The 22,058-nt window shown below is 39.1% G+C and overlaps 1 long non-coding RNA gene across 1 annotated transcript; it reads right to left on the reverse strand.

The window, feature by feature from the left end:
* Positions 1-496: 496 nt before the first annotated feature.
* Positions 497-20,656, reverse strand: LOC119746422. Its single transcript, XR_005273745.1, has 3 exons — positions 20,534-20,656; positions 7,193-7,335; positions 497-513 (listed from the first exon to the last, which is right to left on the reverse strand). It is a non-coding gene; the product is annotated as an uncharacterized LOC119746422 (long non-coding RNA).
* Positions 20,657-22,058: the final 1,402 nt, after the last annotated feature.

Genomic DNA, 22,058 nt, shown 5'->3' on the forward strand with positions numbered 1-22,058 from the left:
CTTCAAAAGCTTCACTAGACCGACCTACAATACACTCTACCTCCCAGGGTAGCCTGTTGAAAAGTGATTCAGTACTGATTACTATGGCCCAGTTTCAATCTAGGTCAGTGGTTTATCTTATTCATGATCGGGAAATAATAAAACAAGATCCCTGGAATAGTCAGATAGTCATGTGCCTCCTATAAACTCAAGACACCTTGGCTCAAATTACATTGAGACACGACATGAAACTTTTGCACGGATCATACTTAAAAGAAAGTTGTCAGTGTTTTGAACTTTGAATGAACTTGAATACCTGGGAAGAGTTCACAGATGAAACTGGGTCTTCACGTAAATCGAATTCATGACGGCAGAGAAAACCAGGTCATCAGGGACATAATTCAAGAGATCTCTGCATGAATTAGAATAATGACTTTAAAACAATTTTAACAAAGTACATAATATTATTAACATACCTTGGACCTTTAGAAAATTGTTGACATCGAGACTTTTGTTGAGATTTCGGACTCCGACCTTCAAAACAAATTTTCCAAAGACCAATAATAAAAGGTTTCAGGCAGAGTGATGCCTGTTATGGGCATCTTGCAAAGACAACTTTAACACTACAGTGTACCTAAAATTTATCTACACGTACTTGAACACCATTTCATTTTTAAGACAGATTTGGACGATAAAATGCTGACTGCAAGAGAACTCACGAATTGGGACCTTTAAGAAAGTTCTACAGAGACTGAACTCGGACCTTTAAGAATATTAAGCCAGGGATTTACCTCCAGACATTTAATTGGGTTTCAGCACAGGTTTGTAGGCTGCCAGAGTGCACCCTTCCCCTCTGCAGCAACCCTAACACCTGTCCATGCTTGAGTGATGTTTAGTTTATGGCTGCCTGGATGACCAGGGGACAATTTCATGGTGCAGCTTAACAGTTAGCAGAAAAGTTGTGCTTACTATAGCAGAAAATTACGATAACCTTAATCCTCCTAGATGCCAACTTTATACACGCTATGCAAAGTTGTCCTTTCAGTCAAAATCAATCAAGTGACTGTTTTCAACAGGTAAGAGCTCCCAGCCTACGCAGAATTGACTGGCTGTGACTGTTTATGTAACTTGATACAGCTACAGTGTCTGTTTTGACTGTAGGTGATTGGTAAGCCAGCTCTGCCAACTTCTTGCCTGCTTTTGTCTGACGACTGAATTTGACCGTAGAATAATTCCTCCATGATTTGACTAGTAACAGTGCTTGCTTAAAATATGATCTGACTGTTGGTGACCAGCCTGTGTAAAAGGCTTGGCAAGGGAAAAATATTGACTTTTTGACTGTCTGTAACTGTTCAAACAGCAGGAGGGTTTGGCACTATAGATTTCAAGGTGTGGATCTGCTAATGGTCGCGCGCACATGGAAATTTCTATTGTAACATTACCGATTTAAGCAACTTTTCCTTCTGATGTAAGCGTGCCTTTTGCTGTTCTTACTGCTTACCGTCTCCATGAAATAGACGAAGGCTCTGTTGCTTAGCAGCGCCATAATTGGGCCCAGGGGCTTATTTTCATGGAGCTGCTATAAGCACAGAAATCTGTTAAATCATTTGCTTAATAGCAAAAACAGGTTACCAACCAAAGTATCAATATATTATTGCTTGATACTGGTTCTCAGCAAATTTTTGATTAGCATATGATCTGCTAACCAAACAATTCTGCTTAAAAAATATTCCCCAAGAAATTTTGCTCCGGCCAAATCTCACGGAAATGCTTAAATCAAACAGAAAATTTTACTAACCAAAATTACAAGTTTGCTGAACAAAAAACTGTGGCTGGTAACCTTGTTTCGCTAAGCAAATAGGCTAATGTCTGTGCTTAGCAAATCTCTGGGCTTCGCTTAACATTGGCGTTTCAATGTCTACGTGTACATCTTACGAGTTAGCGCCGAGGTGTAAGGAACGAGGATTGCATCTGACAGCTCCTCCATCACGGAAGAAACTGGATATAAGGCTGGAGTGCAGCTTAATGCCCCATCAATGACTTGAAAGATAACCAGACATACATCATTCAGGAGGCTCTCTCCAAGTGAGGTCCATTTCTTCGAATTATTCAGACAGGAACGGGAGAACTTCAACATAAAAAGCATTTCTGCCATGAACATTCCTACCAGAATTTGATTACTAATGGGCTACATGTACGACGTTCAGTGTGGGCACAGCAATTACACGTATCATCAGTGACTTGATGTGATGCTCCCAGAAAAGGTCAAAAGGTCTCTCGATGGGACGTTCGAATACAGTCCAATTGCCCAGATGGAAACTTAATGACTGAGGAATAGTTCAGGCCTGCACATGGAGAACCACTAACACTGCATTTAGGAAAGGCTAAACAGACGAGCATGGCAAGAAAGACAATCCCTTAAAAATGTTAAACGCTTGTAAACAAAATCATCAGGTAATTTTCGAATGGAATATCGCTCAGATGAAATTCCTAACTGGACAAGCAACTTCAAGTCACGCAAAGTTGAGTACAGATCCCGCAAGTGATATTTTCGTAGGCGACATGTTCAAAATGGTCTACACACATGCATTAGTACGTGTACAAATATCCTAGTACAATATTAAGCGATCACTGTACAGTGTACACTCACAGGGCCCCCTTCAATGGAGAGCAGCATTGTGCTAGCTATTGTACAGAGCAACTGTTCCAAGATGGATTACTAGAATAATAGATAGCACAATGCTTTCGCCACTGAAGGGGGCTTTCGCCATTGAACTTGGGGCCTCGGTGATAGAAGTGATAGCATGCCGGGAAAGGTCTATACCATGACCAATAATTTTAAAACAATTTTTCAAAGGAGAGGTCATAAAGTTCATGCCTTGCACATCACATCAAGTCATTGCATTTGTCCCTGGCCCTCCCCACTTTGGACCCCACTCCAGAGACTAGTATTCGATCCAGAGGGGGGGGGGGGGGGGTGGTTGGTGAGTTAACCCCCCCTCCCCCCCCCCCCCGACAACTGTCAAAATTTGTATAGATAATGATAACGTACATGTAGGATTTCCTCGTTGCTCCCCATTGAAAATATGGTACGCCCCCCCCCCCCCCCCCCCCATTGCTTTTCGGAGGCCTAAGTGTTCAGAGAAAAAAAAAGGTCTACATTTCAGCACGCCTACCTGCAAAATTTTCTGAATCCACCCCTGCTAGCCCCCCTAAAATTTTGGCTCAACATGTAGAACCGAGCCTGGCCCCTACATATGCCCCAAACATGCCTCAAGCTACATGTACATGTATACATGTATGCATGTGATTTGATGACACACTTTGATCCTGATGAAAAACTGATGACACCCTGATACATACACATCCTAGCCTTTACAGGTTTTCCTACATGTAATGAATATCATCAATTCCCAAGCTAGGGACTGCACAATATACATGTCGCCAGAGGCAGAGGAGATAATGACAGAAGACACTCATTCTTCTCTGTCATTGCAGGCCTTCATTTTTAAGGAGCGCGAGCGCGATCGCGCTCCTACGCGCTCCTCAACACGGTTTCTGGCGCGCGAATAATAGCGCTCCTAGGTAAATTTGTAAGCTTATTGTCGTCTCCAGTTTTTGTCTACATAAAGCCAACAGTAAAATCTTGTCAATCCAAATTTTATATACTTGATTTCTTAACTTGTCATCCCGATGTTTGAACGATTTTGTTGCAAAAAAAATTAACAAAAGTAAGTCGAATACCTGCGTAAAACCACCCATAATCATCGCAAGGATTTTGTAAACATCGGACTTCGCAGTTACTCGAGCGGGTCCAACCCGTACATCATGTACAATGGACACATTAGCCATTTTCTTTTCGTCAACGACATGTAGCACGTTCCATTATGATCAAGGGTACTGGCAGGATCGTCATTCAGACGTGCACCGCCGTTAAGTGAATAAAATGAAATAATAATTACGGTTGAGATCAGTTTATAAATTAGTTTATAAATATTTATAATGTAAAACTAAATAAATAAACCTCCGATGAACTGAAAACACAAAACAATTATGAAATGGATGGGCTGAGCAATTAAAACCACCTACTTTGTAATACCAACACCCCTATTTTCGATAAAATGGACGTGGCCCAAGCACACGTGTTGAGTGTGTGAGCGATGTTGTGCGGCATCTAATACTGTGCAGCCAGACAACAGTGGTTAGGCCTACGTGAAATTACACCGTTTTTCTGGAAGTTGTGATATTCCAAAGGGAGCCAGAGTTTTTGAACGGCATTTTGAATGATCTCCGGTACATCTACAAGAAACTAGCGTTCATTTTTGACAAGTTTGGGTTGGAAATACCTTACGAAAGGTTGAGCTCATTTGTCCCACAACGATAGAGTGCAGAGCGATTTTCCGTGTGTCAACTACCGGGCTATGCCCGCAAGCGCGGCCGGTCAACAGGCCACCCGTGCACGGTGACATTGTTTGTGCGTAGTACCATTGGACATTTTGTAATGGCGTTACTTGTACATTTCTGTGACCTTACTTTCGATCATTTCGATTACTTTCGATCCCGATTTTTTTGTGCCCAAAACCAAATATTCATATAATTATTTTCCTTTTCTATTTTACTAATTTTGAGGATTTATGTGACAAAAAAAGTATTTCTTTGACAGATGTATGACCGGACTTAAATTAATTGGATTTTTTTTTTGGGGGGGGGGGGGGGTTCTATTCATCAATTTGGATATAAATTTAGAACCCCTCAAAAACACGGTTACACCACATGATACATATAAAATGCAAATTTAAACAAAAACAGGTTTTTAGTAAAGTTAGTAAACCAAAATAATTAAACTATTTGATAAAAAAAAATCAATAAATATAAACTGAAATAAACAGTAAACAAAACAAAATTAAAATAAAATAAAGTGAGTATAATAAAAACGAAGTAAAATAGAACAAAATAGAAACACTAAAGAACCACAAGTCAACTCCAATTTGTTTTTCATTTTTATTTCCACATCTGGATGATTCACAAACAAGTAAAACTTAAACCTATTAAATTGACATGGATTAAGCACTCAATTTGTAGTGAACAGTCGCATCTGTTTCTCAGTTCTGATGCAAGTGTGTGTGCATGATATGAAAGGCTTCAGGAAATGATTTGGATTCATTTTTTACTTTGAGCACAAAACATGCAAATCGAGCTCCTCGGACTTTTCTAGGAGAGCAATTTTGGGTGCTCAAATTGAGCTCCCGGATTTCCCAGGAGAGCGATTAACTGAGCTCCACGAATTTCTAAAAATGAAGGCCTGCATTGCCTGGATTGAAACAAAAAAATTGTGATATCCCCACGAGCAGGAATATCATTTGAAGGCACACATGGGATGGGACATTCACATATGTATGAATTACCGTGGGCTGCCAAAATAAAATGGCAGAAGAATGTGCCTCCACACTGTTTTGAAAAAAAAAGAAGTAGAATTTAAAAACTTGTCTGTTACTTTTACTAATCCATTTCAAACCTTCAAACTATTCACGGATGTGCAACTGATTGCAAACAAAATGTGGACCAAAACGATTTTGTAAATTGGAGGCAGTTTTTGAAAAAAGTCAAAAGATGGTCAGCCGACCATTGTTGGAAATCGATATTAAAATTCCACTTTTCTTGAAAATGACAGCACACCAGGTGCCATTGTTTCACAGAATGCTTGAGATAATTATTTACTTAGTCAAGTAAGGTATTTCATAAACTTGGTAATTTTGTTTTTTGATGTTTGCAGATGTTGTATTATTACCTTTGAGAGATTACACCTCTATACCGGTAAATTACCTTGCAGTCAGTGAATTAGAACTGTAGTTTATTAGTAATGTGGAGGTTTTCTGCTACAGTTTTAACAACACGGAGTCGATTCCTACTTGGAATGGTGACTCCTGGACAGAATTGGAATTGATTCCAAAAATGTTGGAGTTGCCTAAGCTTACGTAAGAGCTGAAGAGAAAAGAACAGTTAACTGAAAACTTTTAATTAACAAGATACTGGGTCTCTACGGCTTTAACATAAATCTGCAAAAATATTGCAGACTGTGTTTGCCTCTATAGATGCGACATATTGTCGATGATTCATCACAGAGCCCAGCTACAGGAACAGCTTGCACATTAAATGCTTGAGGCATTATTCTAGGTTTGTAGGCCATGATAGCAAACGCTTTTAGGCACGTCTAGGGTCAACTCCACCGATTCTATAATCTTACATCAACCACAGACGGGACGGGGGGACGGGGCACGTCTGGCGGGATTGAGGGGCACATCGTCCGATGGGACTGGGGGCAGTCTGCGGTCGCAAATACGATGCTCATGATCCCCTTCAGCTGTTGTTACACCCTCGGGGTAATTACTAGCCTATAGTATTGTGAGGTTCTCTGAATATGAAATTCCCCTGGTCTTAAAACTGATTAAATTGAATTGAAAATGAATATGAACATTTCCAGACTGCACTTAACATTCTTTGAATGAGATCACCAATTTGTTGTCAATATGTAAAGAATAGCATTATGTGACGGAGATGACAGCAGTTATATTTCAGGCTGAAATCCAGACTAGTGGGTACTCTGGTGTCATGCGCTTTGGGGGTAGTGTGCGTAACATAATTTTCTTCAAGTCTTTCAATGAAAAGCTGCAGTTTTCAGTGTCATTCGAACAACTGCACGGAAAACAAAGGAGTACAAAATAAGTAACAGTTTTGGGTTTCAGCTTGATGCTACAGAGTTTTGGACTGTTTTCATTTTGTTGTTGTTGAAGATTTGAAGCATTTCCTCATTTTAACACTAGCAGCCGCAGATTAAGGGGGCAGGGGGAAGGACGGAGAGGGGCAGCCAACCCCCTGGGTCTACAAAAAAGCCCCCCCCCCCCCCCCTCCAAATAAAGTAAAAATTACACAGGTGATGATACCCTCTCATATAATAAAGTGCTCAAAATTACCGACATCAGAACTATAATACGTTCAGCATGCTCTCGGGTCTGATGCCCCGAAGGAAGACACCCCCCCCCCCCCAACACACTTGTGGTGTTTTAATGAAAGCAAAAATAGTAAATATCCATTTCGCCATTTTATTCCTGCCTAGGGCAACTCCCAAATGACACTCCCCGTTTTTGTTTTAAAAAGCACAAATAATTTCAATTTAGAACGACCACAAAAGGACCGACCAAATCTTGAGGCTTACCGCACGTGTCTACTGACGCACACAGAAGTCACGAAGTTGAGCTCTGCTTCCCGGCTAGGCTGCGGTCCTTCAAGTTTTAGAATCCAGGGGAAATTGGACACAGCTGATCCCAGCTGGACTCGTCACACCTTGCGAAGAGGGAACTGGGGAACATGAAAAGAAAAACATCATCAGTTGTACAAACAATGAGGTGTTGTAGCAAGCAGGAGGTTGTGTGCTTTAGTGGGGTCCTTGAGGCCTGTTGCCTGCTAGGGTTTGGATTAACTGTCGGTCGGTGTCCACTGTCTAAAGCTTATGAGGTTTTTGACCCTTGGCTTCACCTTACTTTGATTTCGGGGCTCAATTTCATAGAGCTACATGCACTTAACTAGGCGTGTACGACAAGTGCGACTAGTCGACTAGACGCCAAAGCTAAGCATTTGTAGTCACGACTATCAATTTCTAAATAGTTGACTAGCCGTTTTGCCGCAACTAGTCGTTATGCCGCGACAAATGATTCCGCTATGCTGCGACTAGTGGTTGCGCCGCGACTACCGATCTTTGCCCCGCGACTTAGTAGTCGTACCGTGCTACACTGCAATTACGAAGCGACTACACAGTCCTTTAATAGTGCTCGTGTAAATGGTTAATGCAGCACACACCGACAGCCACACAATGTGACTGCACATACATGTACAATGTATGCTCCGTTGTATACATAATGGTACACTTGTAATGAGCAACGTGGTTACACGCAAAGACGTACATGTAGGTAGGCCTGCCTGTACAGAAGCAGTCTTCGAATTTCCAAAGAAAAGAAAAAAAAACGATAATTCCTGGAGAAATTGTGAGAAAATGATCAGAACATTTGTACCCCGTACATTTTCAAAAGACCACTTTCACTTCTTGCCACCAGGCCATTTATGTGCATGCGCACGTACATGTACATTTAAATTTATTAGTAAAAAGGTCTGTTGACCAGAAGTATTCCTGGATTATCGCAACTAGTCGCGACCAACGCCTTAACTTAACAGAAAACATTGCTTAGCCAAATTTATGTGCTGATCAGAAATCAGCCGGGAACCAGTCACATGCCAGTGTATCCTGTTATGACATTTTTGGCTGGTAACCTGTTGTTGCTCAGCAATTAATTTTGTGCTTAGACAATGTATGTGCTCAACAGCTCCATGCGATTGGCGACAGGACATTTTAGGCCCCTCGTTTTGGGGATTCAGAGGGCCTGATTTAGTTCATGGCTCTGCTAACCACAGAATACACGAACGATCGCCATTCTGTGCTAACAACGCTAGCAGAAAAATTCTGCACACAATCCTTGACTACAGGATGTATGCATACGCAGAGCCAAAGTTCCTCGCTAACCTGTAAAATACGCTTACCGAAACCACAGCATTTTCTGCTACAGTAAGCTGAGCCATTGGGCCGTGATCCAACACCTTTTTACAGCTCTGTATTTTATTCGGGAACATCAAATTGTGGTTTGTATAAAACAAAACGTTGTGAGGCTTCATTTAGACTGTAGTACCAGCAATTCTAAATGACAACATGTAAAAAGTACAAAACAACCAAAGACTTTTGCTACCAGCAAGGTCAAACTCGTTTTCTTTTTATCACCCCCATCTTTTATGGACTCTGTGAAAACAGAGAATAGTGAAACAGGGAGAGTCTGGGGAGACCACTGGGAAGATCTCTTGAACACAATTGCTGAAGGTGCCCGACACTCACACAACGTTACGGTTAGGCATGGGCGAGTAGTAGATTTTCCCACTCAAGTACTTGCAGAGAAATTACTGGCAAATAGTCAAGTACTCGCGAGTAGTTTACTTAATTCCCATAAAAACAGAAAAATGGCATAAATAGTTAATACAAAGAAGGAAGTTACTACGAATAAACACGCATGGAAGACAAACCGCATTCGTCAGCACTGAGATATCCTTACTATGCAAAATTTTGGCTGATTTGACTCGAAAATGTATTTGTTGAGAGTGCTATTGGAATCTCAAGGAAACAGATGGAGGTAGTGATTCCTTTATTGTGGAGGACTTATATTATTTTACATTAAGTTTGTAAAAGAGATGGGTGGAAACCGTGCACAGGAGTGTGAGCTCGTATTTCTGTAAAATTCTCATGAAACTGCGCCCTAAAATTGCTCCATTTTGCAACGGAGCGCAAGCATATTTTTTCAATATGGCGATGGGCCACACAGGACTACTTTCCGGGGTGATCATCTTTGGATGGAATTTTCTCCCAAAAGTTATCAGAAACCGGAACAAAAATCGAACACAAAATGAATTTTGAAATAAGCCTCCATTTGATGGGTGTGTCAAACACATCGGAGAGTTGTGAGTATTTTTAATAATTTTTGAAAGTATGCGTAATTATCACTGAAGTCTATGGGAGTCAATTTGCAGGTCTGCACCCATACAGTTGAGCGAAAGGAAAGGTGAGGTATTTCTCTCAGCAGTGATTTATTACCATTTCGCATGTATACATGGATCCACAATAACAACTAGAGGATCACTCAGCAAGGCACAATTCAACTCATGTGTTGTTGCTAGGAGTATGAGTCATGCTAAGACCTAATGGAATTTTTGTAATTAAATTTAATCAATCTGCCAGTGGAAGGAAATCTGCAACCCCACCAGAATTAAAATTCATTCGTCATCTACGTATCATGATGCTATAGATCTGATAATCCTATTAGTAGCAACCATGGATACAATAAATGTGCACATGAGTTCATGTCTATTAAAACAAAAATCATTAAGTACATTTATATCAAATAAATTCACAATGTATAAAATCATGCAGCAGTCATGGAGGTGCCGAGAAACGTCCAGGAGACCAAATTGGTGTGCATTTAGTTGTTGTTAGTGAAGCCACTATCAAATGGAAAAACAAACAAATTGAGGCCAATTAACTTTGAGGTCATTTGGTTTTAAATGTGTCATATCCCAGCTCCTAAATTCTTAAGACTATGCTTAAACATACAGTGGATGATTTACAAAGCAAAGTTCTATCATTGAATTTGCTATAACAGAGGGCGCTGTTTCAATCTACTGGTGCATACTTTTCCTGTACATGTGAAGTACATTGTTGTGCCAAATGTGCTATCATTCTCATACAGGAGGAAATAATAGAGTCTGTTTAAAAAAAAATAATAATTGTGTGATGTTACACTGAATAGTATTTCAATTGGGGAGGGGGAAAAAATTACTACAATCCCCCAAAAACATCTCTTTGTGCTTTCTTTAAAATAATTTGTAAAGCAGCGGACTGGGTGGGTATGGGGCAGGACAGAAGTGGCATTTATAATGGGTAAGACCATTACCAAAAATTATTGGTTGTACCTTTAATGCTTTGGGACAACTTTCCATCTCGCTTTTACTTACAAAAAGACAAAATTTACAAGCTCTCAGGGAAGCTAGGGCATGGGTATAATCTTCAAACCCCAGCCCAAGTAGAAGGCAAGAAGAATACCATCGAAGCAATACACATTTGCCAGACCTATAGAATTTGACTATTTATGATATCAATCTGCTCCAGTCTTAAACATGTTAAAAGACTGTATCTCATGCACTTGCCTTTTCTAAAGTATCTAGTGAGTTTACTGCATGTGCGAGTATGAGGAGAGGACACATGTACATGTACACAGCTTGTAATACGATGCCGGGTGGAATCTCCAGTTAGGTTTAAGGTCTCACATCTTCAACTGTATTGCCCAGAGGTGTTTTGTCTTCACACCAGTTTTAGTGGGTTAATCTGGTTTTACCTAAGCTGATCCTGATTTATGTCAACTATGTAGGCACACTGACATTAAAATAGCCTACGGCTGCCTACATGTACACCAAGTACCAGTAAACACAGGCGTCCCCAAGGAAAGACTTACATTTTCCATGAAGCAACGTCTATCTACCATCAAATTAATAAAACTCCAGTTGCCATTTCATACACCACTGATTATTTCATAGGCTCCTTCCTTCAAATTCATTAAGCAATGCCGTCACTGAATATCATTAACGGCAACACAAACGGGTCTGTAAAAAGTGCAAGAAAATGTCAATATACTTTATACGCAGCAGGAAAAGAGCTTTGTCAAAATTACAAAAGCAGACGTAGATGCGGCAAAATTTCTTTTGATATTTTGGGTTTTTTTGTAGAACTAGCAATTACCAGATGGCAAACTTGACCGCATATGGTTTCTTTTGTCAATCAAGTATGCCAAGTCAAAAGGCAGCTTAAATCACTTATTCTGTAGGCATTTTTAATTTTAAATGGAACTTTAGAAACTTGAGCCGGCCAAAAAGTCCTCCACTATAGAGGACCCAATGGCAATTTTTTTGTTACAAATACATGTAATACGAATAGGAAATTAAGGCCAAAAAAAATACTTCTGCTTCCAATTACATGGCATTTGAAAATAGGGTAGGTAGGTTAGGGATTTTTTTTGAGGGGGGGGGGGCAATATTTGTTTGTGTACTATCATATGGGTAAAATGTAGTAATTGATGGTTTTCAGATTTTTTCCTCATTTTTCCCAAAAAAAAATTAGGGTAGGGGCTGTCAAAATAGGGTAGGTAGGGTAACCGGAAGCAAAACAATTTTTTTTTGGGCTTAAGAGATCTGGTAGCTACTTGGGGGGGGGGGGGGGGGGGTGGGGGCTAAGAGATCTGGTAGACAAGGGTTAAGTTCTAAATGTATTGTTTCAATGCAGCTGAAAATTTAAAAATCAAATTCACAGAATTTAGAGTGGTTTCATGGAACAGAGACACAATTTTATTCAGGGTATGTTTCAGATTCTGTGTCCTCTACATAACTTGAGGATTTTTTTTTTAAATTAGTCATCAATGGGAACCACGATTTTGAATGAAACTGATCCAGCAAATTTATGGAAGAGAAAGACTTGTGAAACACAACCAGAAAATGGCATGAAGTGGGGAGGTTTTTCAGGAGGAAAATATGTGTACAGACTAAGGGAAGAAATACTCTGTGGCTTTTGTATGTTTCAGTTTTGCACAGAGTCTGTGCAAAACTGAAACATACAAAGCGTTAAATCTTTGTATTCTGATTTTTTTCGTTTTTTTTGTTTTTGTTGGGGGGGGGGGGGGTTATAGACATGTTAGTCACGATACCAATCGATTAAAGCTACCGGTATATTGGATAATGGATATGAAACAGACCATGCCACTTGATTTTATTTATTTAAATACATTAACATAAAACTATGAACCAATACATTTATTCAATTTTAGGTTCATTTCTTCCCTATCCATTTGTCACAGATACAGTATACACGTAAATAACCTACTGTACGAAGAAAGTACGCAACGTAAAATGCATGTGATATGACAACACATTGAAAAAAGGTTTTCTAGTTCAATGCTACACAATGTAACTGTACGTATACATATGTACATGTAGACCTACATTTTCCATAAAATGAACATACCTGACTGTTAAACTCACCCAGAGTATCTCACTGCACGGAACGACTCCCAAATTCACGTGTGCACTCGTAAACAAAAATCACACAGTACTTTTCCTAAAAAACAGGTACTCCTGAAATAATGCCGACAGCATGAATGGCAAACACCGGACGCATCTAAATATCACCCTCACAGGATGATTATCAACAACACCCCCTCAGTTAGCATCCGCCGACACCCGTCCTTGTCTCTCCGCTTAGGGCTAAACCTCTCGGATGTTACCAAAGAACCTACGTGGGTATAAGCACGCCGTACGTAGTACATACATCTCATTTAGCTGGGCATCTCCGGGGAGCGTGAATCCTGATTTATGAATGAAATAGTGAGTCACACCCCCCTGAGTCGGGAAGGGTGATAAAGAAGGCGTACGCGCCGTTTTACATAATGGCCAGACTGATCAAGTTGTCTCACTTCCAAATATTCAGGAGACAGAATACTCAACTTGGGAATGATTGGATCAGAATTATTTACACTTGACAAATTACTGATTGCAGTAAATATATGGCCCATGTTTTTTTCAGTTTTCCTGTTTTTCCTCAAAACATGTCCCACTAAATTCTGTTATTTGGTTGACAACTAGTGCACAACATTGCTGTGCATGTATGTACATAGTGATCATGTGAATTTTTACATGAATTTTTTTTTTTAAGATTAACGTATCACTCTCGCGGTTCAATTGATTTTTTTTCTGCAATTTAATTTCTGAAATTAAATACACAATAATTAAATTCCTATTGAAGACTTTTTTTTAAGTAAGTCCAATTCACAAATTACAAAAGGCACATCTACACATAAAATTGTCAATTCTTGCACAGTGAATATATTTGTACATTTACATGCACCGGTACTTAGAATATGATCATGAATTATTTCGCAATTGTGCATTTCATATTGTGATCCATTAAATTATTAAAAACTCTGCCGCATAACTAATCAAGTAATCTACATGTACGCATCAGCAATTTACACACTCAGATATTGCCATCTTAATCTATTGGACGCTATTTTTATATGCACAGCGTGCATATTAATAGATACCCTGCGGCATATATGATCCATTATGGAGGTAATGATGTACATGTAACTATGCATGTGAACAACTGTGTATTTGTACATGTACGATCAATATGGAGTTAAATCAGAACCCAACTTGCAGTAAAGCAGTTGTTATCTGCTCTATTTGACAAATTTATTTAAAAAAAGGATAATGTCACAGAAAATGTATGAATGGACAAAATACATTAATTTTTTTGAAATAAAATTAAACGACAATCTTAATAGTAGGGCCTACACATGACACTACATGTACATGTGGCTCTGAAATGTATCTGGTACCGTGTGTCCGGCATTTCCAATTTTATTTGTTACATACGGATACAGTATGATTTATAAGGCCGTAAAAAAATTATCTGTTTACGTTAACGCCCTAAAAATTATCCAGGTAGGTACATGTAGAGGAAAAAAGTTATTTTGTATTTTTTTTAATATAAATTTGTCTGTTGGTCTTTTGTTCTTAATTTGTTTACTTTTGGATACCTTTAATGGTATACATGTAATTAAAGGGCATATATACAACATTTGCAAACATCGAAAAATAAAACTACCAAGTTGTTACGAAATACCTTACTAGGATGTTGGTAAATGACAGTCTCAAGCATCTTGTAAAATTATGGCACCTGGTGTGAAGTCATTTTCAAGAAAATGGTATTTTTGTAAACATTTCCAACGGTGATCGGCCGACCAGCGTTGGAAAAACCTAACTATTTTTCAACTACTGCTCCAAATTTACCATTCTTTTCAGTCCAAATTTTGTTTGCTATTGGTTACATGTTCATGAACGGGTGCAGGCCAGCTAGACTGGTTCCCTTGCCTTACAATTTTCCATCATCTATAAATTGATCCATTTTATCTTTTGTGGAGTCAGGGATCCAGACTACTTGAACATTTGTGTTTTTCTTGGTTTTTCCAACCTTTTCGAACACCAAACTTCAAAAATGTCAGTGTAAAAATATTTGATCTATTATACTAACCTCTCAAATAGTTCATTTCTGAAAATTACAGCAAAAGCCAATGATGTACATTCCCTTTAACCTGTTTAATTTTTTAACTGTATAATGAACCTGTTTTAGTAGGGGAAGTGGATGGAAATTTTGACTGTCTGTGACTGTTTAAATAGCAGGAGGGTTAATACTTCATATCCACTGATTGCATGTGCACTATTTCATGACAAACCAGAATGAGATTTTCCTGTCAAATGATGTACAGATAGAAACAACTCGTGCAAAACTTTATCTCTGAGAATGTTTAGTCTGACATGGACTTGGATTGACGGGAACATTTTCTGATGTGAGGAATGGTGACTCATCCCCCGTAAATTTCTCTGGAGACGGCTGGAGACTTCGTGATTGGAAAATATATCGTGGTCGTAAATTCAAACGGACAGACCAATTTCCACGTGAAATTATTTACATCAAAAAAAAATGAGTCACTCGGTACGCACGTGTGTGGACGGGTTATAAATCTTGTTTAATATGAGAAAGTTCAGCTGTGCAAACTGCCAAAAATTTTGATCATCATTCAAAAGGCTTAGAATTGATTTTTATGGGGTTTTTTTACTTCTGGACCCTCAACTCGATTGATGTTGATAACATTGCTTTGTGAACCCAATTAATTTTCACAATCAAGCTCTTCAGTGGGAAAACAGCCAGAATTTTTGACAATCGTTTTGTTTGGGTCAAATTGTTGATGCAAACTCTATACACAGAAGAGGAAATAGGGTATATAGGCCTACATTAAAAAAAATATATTCTTCACAGAAGTAGTACCATGCATGTAACTTGATACAAATATGTTAGGCATTCTGGCAACATGAGACAGAACTGGGCAGAGGTCGAAATGAGGGTTTTTAAGTATTAGGAAATAAAATAAAATCTTCCTTGCAATTCGCTCTTTTCACGCTCGGCCATAGGCATGCAGAGCCTCCATCTGGCAACTTTACACAATAAAAATAACCAGTTTAGTAATTCCCCTGTATACACAAGAATCACTGAACCCCGACGCGGGACAATAAAGTTAAATACTAAGAAAAATTGCCTTATAAAGTTTCGAGTTTTTTAGTCGTGAAAATGGAAGATGCCAATTGGTTTTCCTTAGAAACACTTTTATTCCATGATTTTTATACTGCTTCTTTAAATAATGTGTAGAAGATGTCTACTACACATAATTTGAAATATGTAAAATTTGAAAAATTTAAAGTGCATGTGAAATGCTTTTTTTTCCTTCAAAATAATGTTCCATTTTCTATTGGTTCAAAAGGGTATTCCAGATTATCACTGAAGGAAAAACATTTGAAGTTTTAAAATGCCTTTTTTTAAAATATAAAATAAATTAGCATTGGAATGCTTTGGATCTATGACTTTTGTAGAGTTCTGAAGTTTAGGCTCCGCTCAGGTAAATGACATTTTTGAGCACCTTTTCTTGTCTGGTAGTAAAGGGTCAAATTATCCACCTTCAATGTTCAGACAAGTCTTTTTAGCAAAATTAACATTTAAAGGGAAGATACAACATTTGGAAACATCACAAAACGAAATGATCAAATTATCACAAAATACCTTACTGGATTGTTAGGGAATGACAGTCTAAAGCATCCTTTAAAATCGTGGCTCCTGGTGTACTGTCATTTTCAAGAAAAATGGTATTTTTCCAACGCTGGTCAGCCGACCAGCATTGGAGAAAACTGGCTTTTTTCAAAAAGTGTTCCTCTTTTTTCATAATTAGTTATTCCGCGTTTTCTTTGCAATTGATTACACATCTGTGAAGGGGTACAAGCCTGCTAGACTGATTCTCCGACCTTACAATTCCCCAAAGTCTTTAAATTTCTCTGTTTCATCTTAAGTGGGGTCAGGGAACCAGACTACAAGAACATGATTGGTGTTCTTGGTTTTTCCAGCATCTACAAGCCCAAAATGTGAAAAAAGTCATTTTAACAATATTTGCTATAACATACTAATCCTCCAAATCCATTTATTTCTGAAAATTGCAGCAAAAGCAAATGTTGTACATTCCCTTTAAAAAAACCCAATCTATTTAAATTAGCAAATCTCTATGTTCCTCGCACCATGGAGAAAGGAACACAGTCCAACCACACCCACCACACAAACACATTTAAATTTACTAAATGTCCCTAAAATCTCACAAATTGACCGTCCCTCTGGCTTTGAAAAATCAAAGAAAACCCCCCATGTGAATAAATCATGGTCCCAAAGCGCGCATGCAAAAGTCATCATGCGTTTCTTATTGCAAGAAATCTGGAAGACATAATCGATCCCGACAGCGTGGAAAATTGACTCTAATCATTCCATCTGACCCAATGAAGATGATTTTCATCATCATTGAATGCTCCAGAGCACTTGAGTTAACGCAGGAAAATTGGAGAAACAGGTGTCTCAATGGGTTCGCCATCTGTGCTACAAAACAGTTACATGTGTACATATGCATGTACATGTACATGTATTGAGCATGTACATGTACTTTGTACTTTGTACACAGTTGTTTGGACCTGTGCCACTACGGAAAAAAAAGAAAAAAAACGCTTACTGAATTGGGGGGGGGGTGAATGGGGGGGGGGTGAATGGGGGGGGGGGGGATGTAGCAAACCCAGCTTCGGACTTATTGGGAAGCAGGATTATTGCATAATGAAAAAATGAACTTTTCTGGTTTTGTTGAATTCTTTGCAGTAAAAAGAACACTTGACCACCCCCTCATTGCCAACATAATTATTCATTTAATGTCATCAACCTGTACGGATGTTCCTGGTCTTGTGTAACGACTTGTACAGCACATATGTGTGCATTCTAGAGGCTGAAAGGACAGCCATGGCCAAGTTCGGGCAAGGACCATTAGTCGACTAGTGGTTGATTTGTGACGTACCTTACGCCTGCGCACTGATACTATAGCAACGTGCGAACGTCTCTAGTCAAACGCTGGTCAAAATGTCATTGCAAAACGTCTGGATCCTGGCTCCCTGCTGTACGTTATGAATGCGCGCGGCTATGGTTACCAGCGATGCAACCAGCCCCATTAGGTTGGTTCCAAATAGTCGACTAGCGTAGTCAACCATCGTTGACTAGACAGAGTTCGGGCAAGCGTTAGTCGAACAATGGTTAACTATAGTCCTTGCGCGAACTTGCCCCATAGTGAAGATGAAGTGACGATAGTGATTATACCGAACCTTGTTTGAAAGCATACAGTTGATTGGCTGATCAAAGTTGCATTTTTACAACACAATCTCTCAATGGTTGAGAGTGGGAAGGGGAGTAACCATCGGGATAGGCCTAAAAAATGGCATTCTTTCCAGTTCACAAATGTAGGTTTACATACTGAGGCCTACAGTAACTGGCTAGAACATAGAGGCGTCATTTGTTTTTTAAACGCGTGAACATTGTACATATTTGCGATGACAGTGCCAGTGCAGTGGGACTTGTTTAGAGATGAGAAAATGCCACAAACAAGGCCTACTGTTACAGATAAATGCAGTGTTCTTCAACCTGTATACGTACAAGCCGCTGCCAAGCTTTTTTCGCGACTGCTGAGAAGCTAAGAAAGTCGGTGGTTTCAATTTTCATCTGGTGCGATGTCGTGGAAAGCAAGACATGTATGTGGTATACCCACATAGTATACATCGCACACACTGCATGAAAGTACATGCAGACGACCAGTGGGTGAAGCGATTTCAAAAATCTATTGTGATCACGCGACGCTTCATGGGTATTCATGATTTGTACAGATGACATGCACGACAGCCGCAGCAATGGAGGTTTTCTGGAGAATCGCTAGCCCCAATTGTGCGACCTCCGTATTGCTGCGCTGTACGTTCGGCCACATGTGTGGTTTTCCAACCTACTGAAGAGTTTAGTCCAAACACTGGCGCACATTTTGGGGGCACTTTTTTTTTACATACCACTGGCACTGCATACGGTTGTATTCTAGCATGATGTCTCATTTTTTGCCCTCCGGGTAGATTAGGTAATCTTTCTTCACAATTTTCGAAAAATTTAGACATCTTTCTGGAGTTCATTAGTCCTTTAGAGTTTATTTTTCTGATTAACGTCGGTCAGCATCACATATGGAATTTCTGAATCCCCCGGATCAATAGATAAGGACACATAGAGTATGGAGGCGTGAAATAAGCTTCTTTAACGAGGTAAAACGTAACAAAAATCTGGTCAAAATTTCGGGTGGTATTACGTAGAGAATTCTCATCCTGGACATCAGTCGTAATGCAATAAAGACTTTGTCCAACCTGGGCTAACGAATTACCATGATTTTTGGATAACTAGACCTCTGAAGGTACCGAATTTAACGATTTTGTGCTATTTAGCAGTCATACTGTATTACTGTAGCTGGGTTGATTTTCTGCTGACAACATAATTTCGATCTTTAATTAATTTTCGGCTCCCCTAGCAACGGGACGCTCCGCTCACAGGCCGTACGTGGCTCTGTGACTGATATACGGAGGTAGTCCAGTATTTCAGTCACATTTATGGGACTAGGAGTTCATATGCGCCAGTTTCGGACTAAACTCCTCAGTAAATTGGAAAACCAGATGTGTGGCCTAACGTACAGTGCAGCAATACCGAAGCCACACAAGTGGGGCTTGAGTCAGAGAATCGCCATCAAAATAATCCACAAATTTGGTAATCCTAGGACCTCGTTCCTATATAAGGTTAAAAGACTCACTGAAACAGCTGACTAAATGACACTCAAAAGTGACATTAATCTGATATTTCTTGACACATTTGAACAGTTGGCAATGACACCTTCTTGAATATCAGCAGGTTTAATTTTGTGGAAAGAGGGCAGGGCTTTGATTAGCCCCATAAATGTGGCCAATTTACTGGGCCACCTCCGAAAACATAGGCCACACGTCCACATGTACACATTGTCAAATTTTGATTTTCACATTTAGGCTTAGTTTATAGTTTATTTTTGCTTTTAGAAGCATACTCACCCTCGTTAAAAGCTAATCAGAAAGTGCTGCCTTTTTCAGATGTCTATTTTCGTGAAATTTAATGATGGCAAACGTTTTCGTATCAAAATTTCAACATGAAATTTCACGAAAATTAGACATCTGAAAAAGGCAGCACTTTCTGATTAGCCTTTAAAGAGGGTGAGTATGCTTCTAAAGCAAAAATAAGCTATAAACTAAGCCTAAATGTGAAAATCAAAATTTGACAAAGTGCGACATGTTTTTGTACATGGTGGACGTGTGGCCTATGTTTACGGAGGTAGTCCAGTAAATTCAAATTGGCCACATCTGTTTATGGGGCTAGGCTTTGATTTACAAATTTCATATTTTACTCTCTTAGTCTTACTCTTACTCTAGTCCGAGCATGGAGCTATAAACACAACTTTTTATAGCTCCATGGTCCGAGTAACTTGGACCCAACTTATCGCCTTTTTTTAACATTTTGGACATGGTCTGGCCAGACCATGTCCAAAATGTTTTAAAAAGGCGATAAGTTGGGTCCAAGTTACTCGGACTACTCTTACTCTTAGTCTATCTACAACCAAATTTAGCTGTGGAAAGAATGTTGCGACCTGACGCCACTTCAGCGGCTGTGAACAAAGTCTAAGAAGAGTCAAGAAAATTTTCTAGGTATTTTCCTATTTATCATCATTTTTGCAATGAATGACCTTCATTGAGGTTGAGAATGATTTACAAATTAATATTTGAAAAAGCAGCGTCAGGTTGCAACATTCTTTCCCACTAATTACAACTTGTCATGCTTGTCTAAAATATTTTCCCTTATGATTACATCAAATCATGATCTTTGAAATAGAGGCTGAAAATCGCAAACCTTTTCGCTGGCAGGTAAAACGGGATTTTGGAACAGAAATCCAGGCTGTACCGTGTTGATGTTGAACGTGTTCCCACTCAGTCTCATGGTAGCCCGCCCTCTTCGTCAGAGGAGTGAAAGGGACTACTTTGTAAACTTTGTGGAATCAAAGATACTAAATTAACTGAACTTGAGAGGAATTCAATTGAAATAAATGGAAATGTATTCCCTGTAACTTTGGCGGATAGATGGGGAAAAGGGTTATATTTAGGGGACTTTAGATTTCTTGATAGTGCCGCGTTAAAGCCACGCAGGAATATTTGCAATGACCCGATAAACATCGATCTTATAACAGAACCTTGCCAAAATACTGGTATCACGAAATACTATTTAAGCTGTGAAATTATTCCTTCTAAGAACCTTCTATGTATCGTTTGTAACACAGCACATGTACTCTTAACAGTGCCACGAAATTACTTTGATAATGACTGAGCTATGCACGTATTCTTTCCTCATTTTGTTTTTTTTTGGGGGGGAGTTAGGAAATACTCAAGAGTTTTTGGGGGACTTTTTGGGGGGTGCGTGGGTATTCTTTTTGTTAGGAAGTTGTTTTTGTGTTTATTGGGGGGGGGTATCCACCATTATTTCTTTACTATATTATTGTTTAATTCTTTTTTTTTAAATCTGTCCTTTATGTAAAAATGAATATCAACAATGTAGATCATGTCATGTAGATCAATGATAATTATTTTAGGGGGGGGGGGGGCGCCACTGCGTGTATTTCTTGAGTTGTTGGCCTCCATTAGGATTGTATTTGTTGCAAATAAAATCTTGTATTGTTACTTTCATAATAGCTTGATTATTTGACGTTTTTTTTCTGAAATTAAATCTTTTGATACCAAACATCATGACAAATGAGTGTACGAAAATTCATTTTAATGTAACGTTTATTTCTTGAGTTGTTGGCCCCAAATCGAGTTTGGTGGTGGAGATCGAGACCACTATAATAGAGGGCGCGCCACATAAATAGTGGTCTCGGCAACGCATCAACACGGATGCTGCACAAGTGAAAAAAAAAAACAACAACCTCGTTTCCGATGAACTACTCAAGAAATACAAAATGGATTAAATTGAAATTTCGTGAAATTAGTTTTCGCGATGTGTAGCATGAGTAGTTTGAATGGCGTGAGAAACCGTGGAGCTATAAATATAATATGATCGTAACAATCTAGTGTTTTAAACGTTTAAACATCCATGTTGACTTCCATTAGGATTGTATTTGTTGCAAATATAATCCTGTATTGTTACGGTCATAATAGCTTGATTAATTGACGTTTTTTTTATGAAATGAAATCTTTTGATGCCAAACATCATGACAAATGAGTGTATGAAAATTCATTTTAATGTAACGTGTATTTCTTGAGTTATTGGCCCCAAATCGGGTTTTGTGGTGGAGATCGAGACCACTATAACAGAGGGCGCGCCACATAAATAGTGGTCTCAACAACGCATCAATGCGGATGCTGCACAAGTGAACAAAAACAAC

This window comes from Patiria miniata, unplaced genomic scaffold (assembly GCF_015706575.1).
Source record: "Patiria miniata isolate m_02_andy unplaced genomic scaffold, ASM1570657v1 HiC_scaffold_7, whole genome shotgun sequence".
In the NCBI taxonomy this organism is placed as follows: Eukaryota; Metazoa; Echinodermata; class Asteroidea; order Valvatida; family Asterinidae; genus Patiria; species Patiria miniata.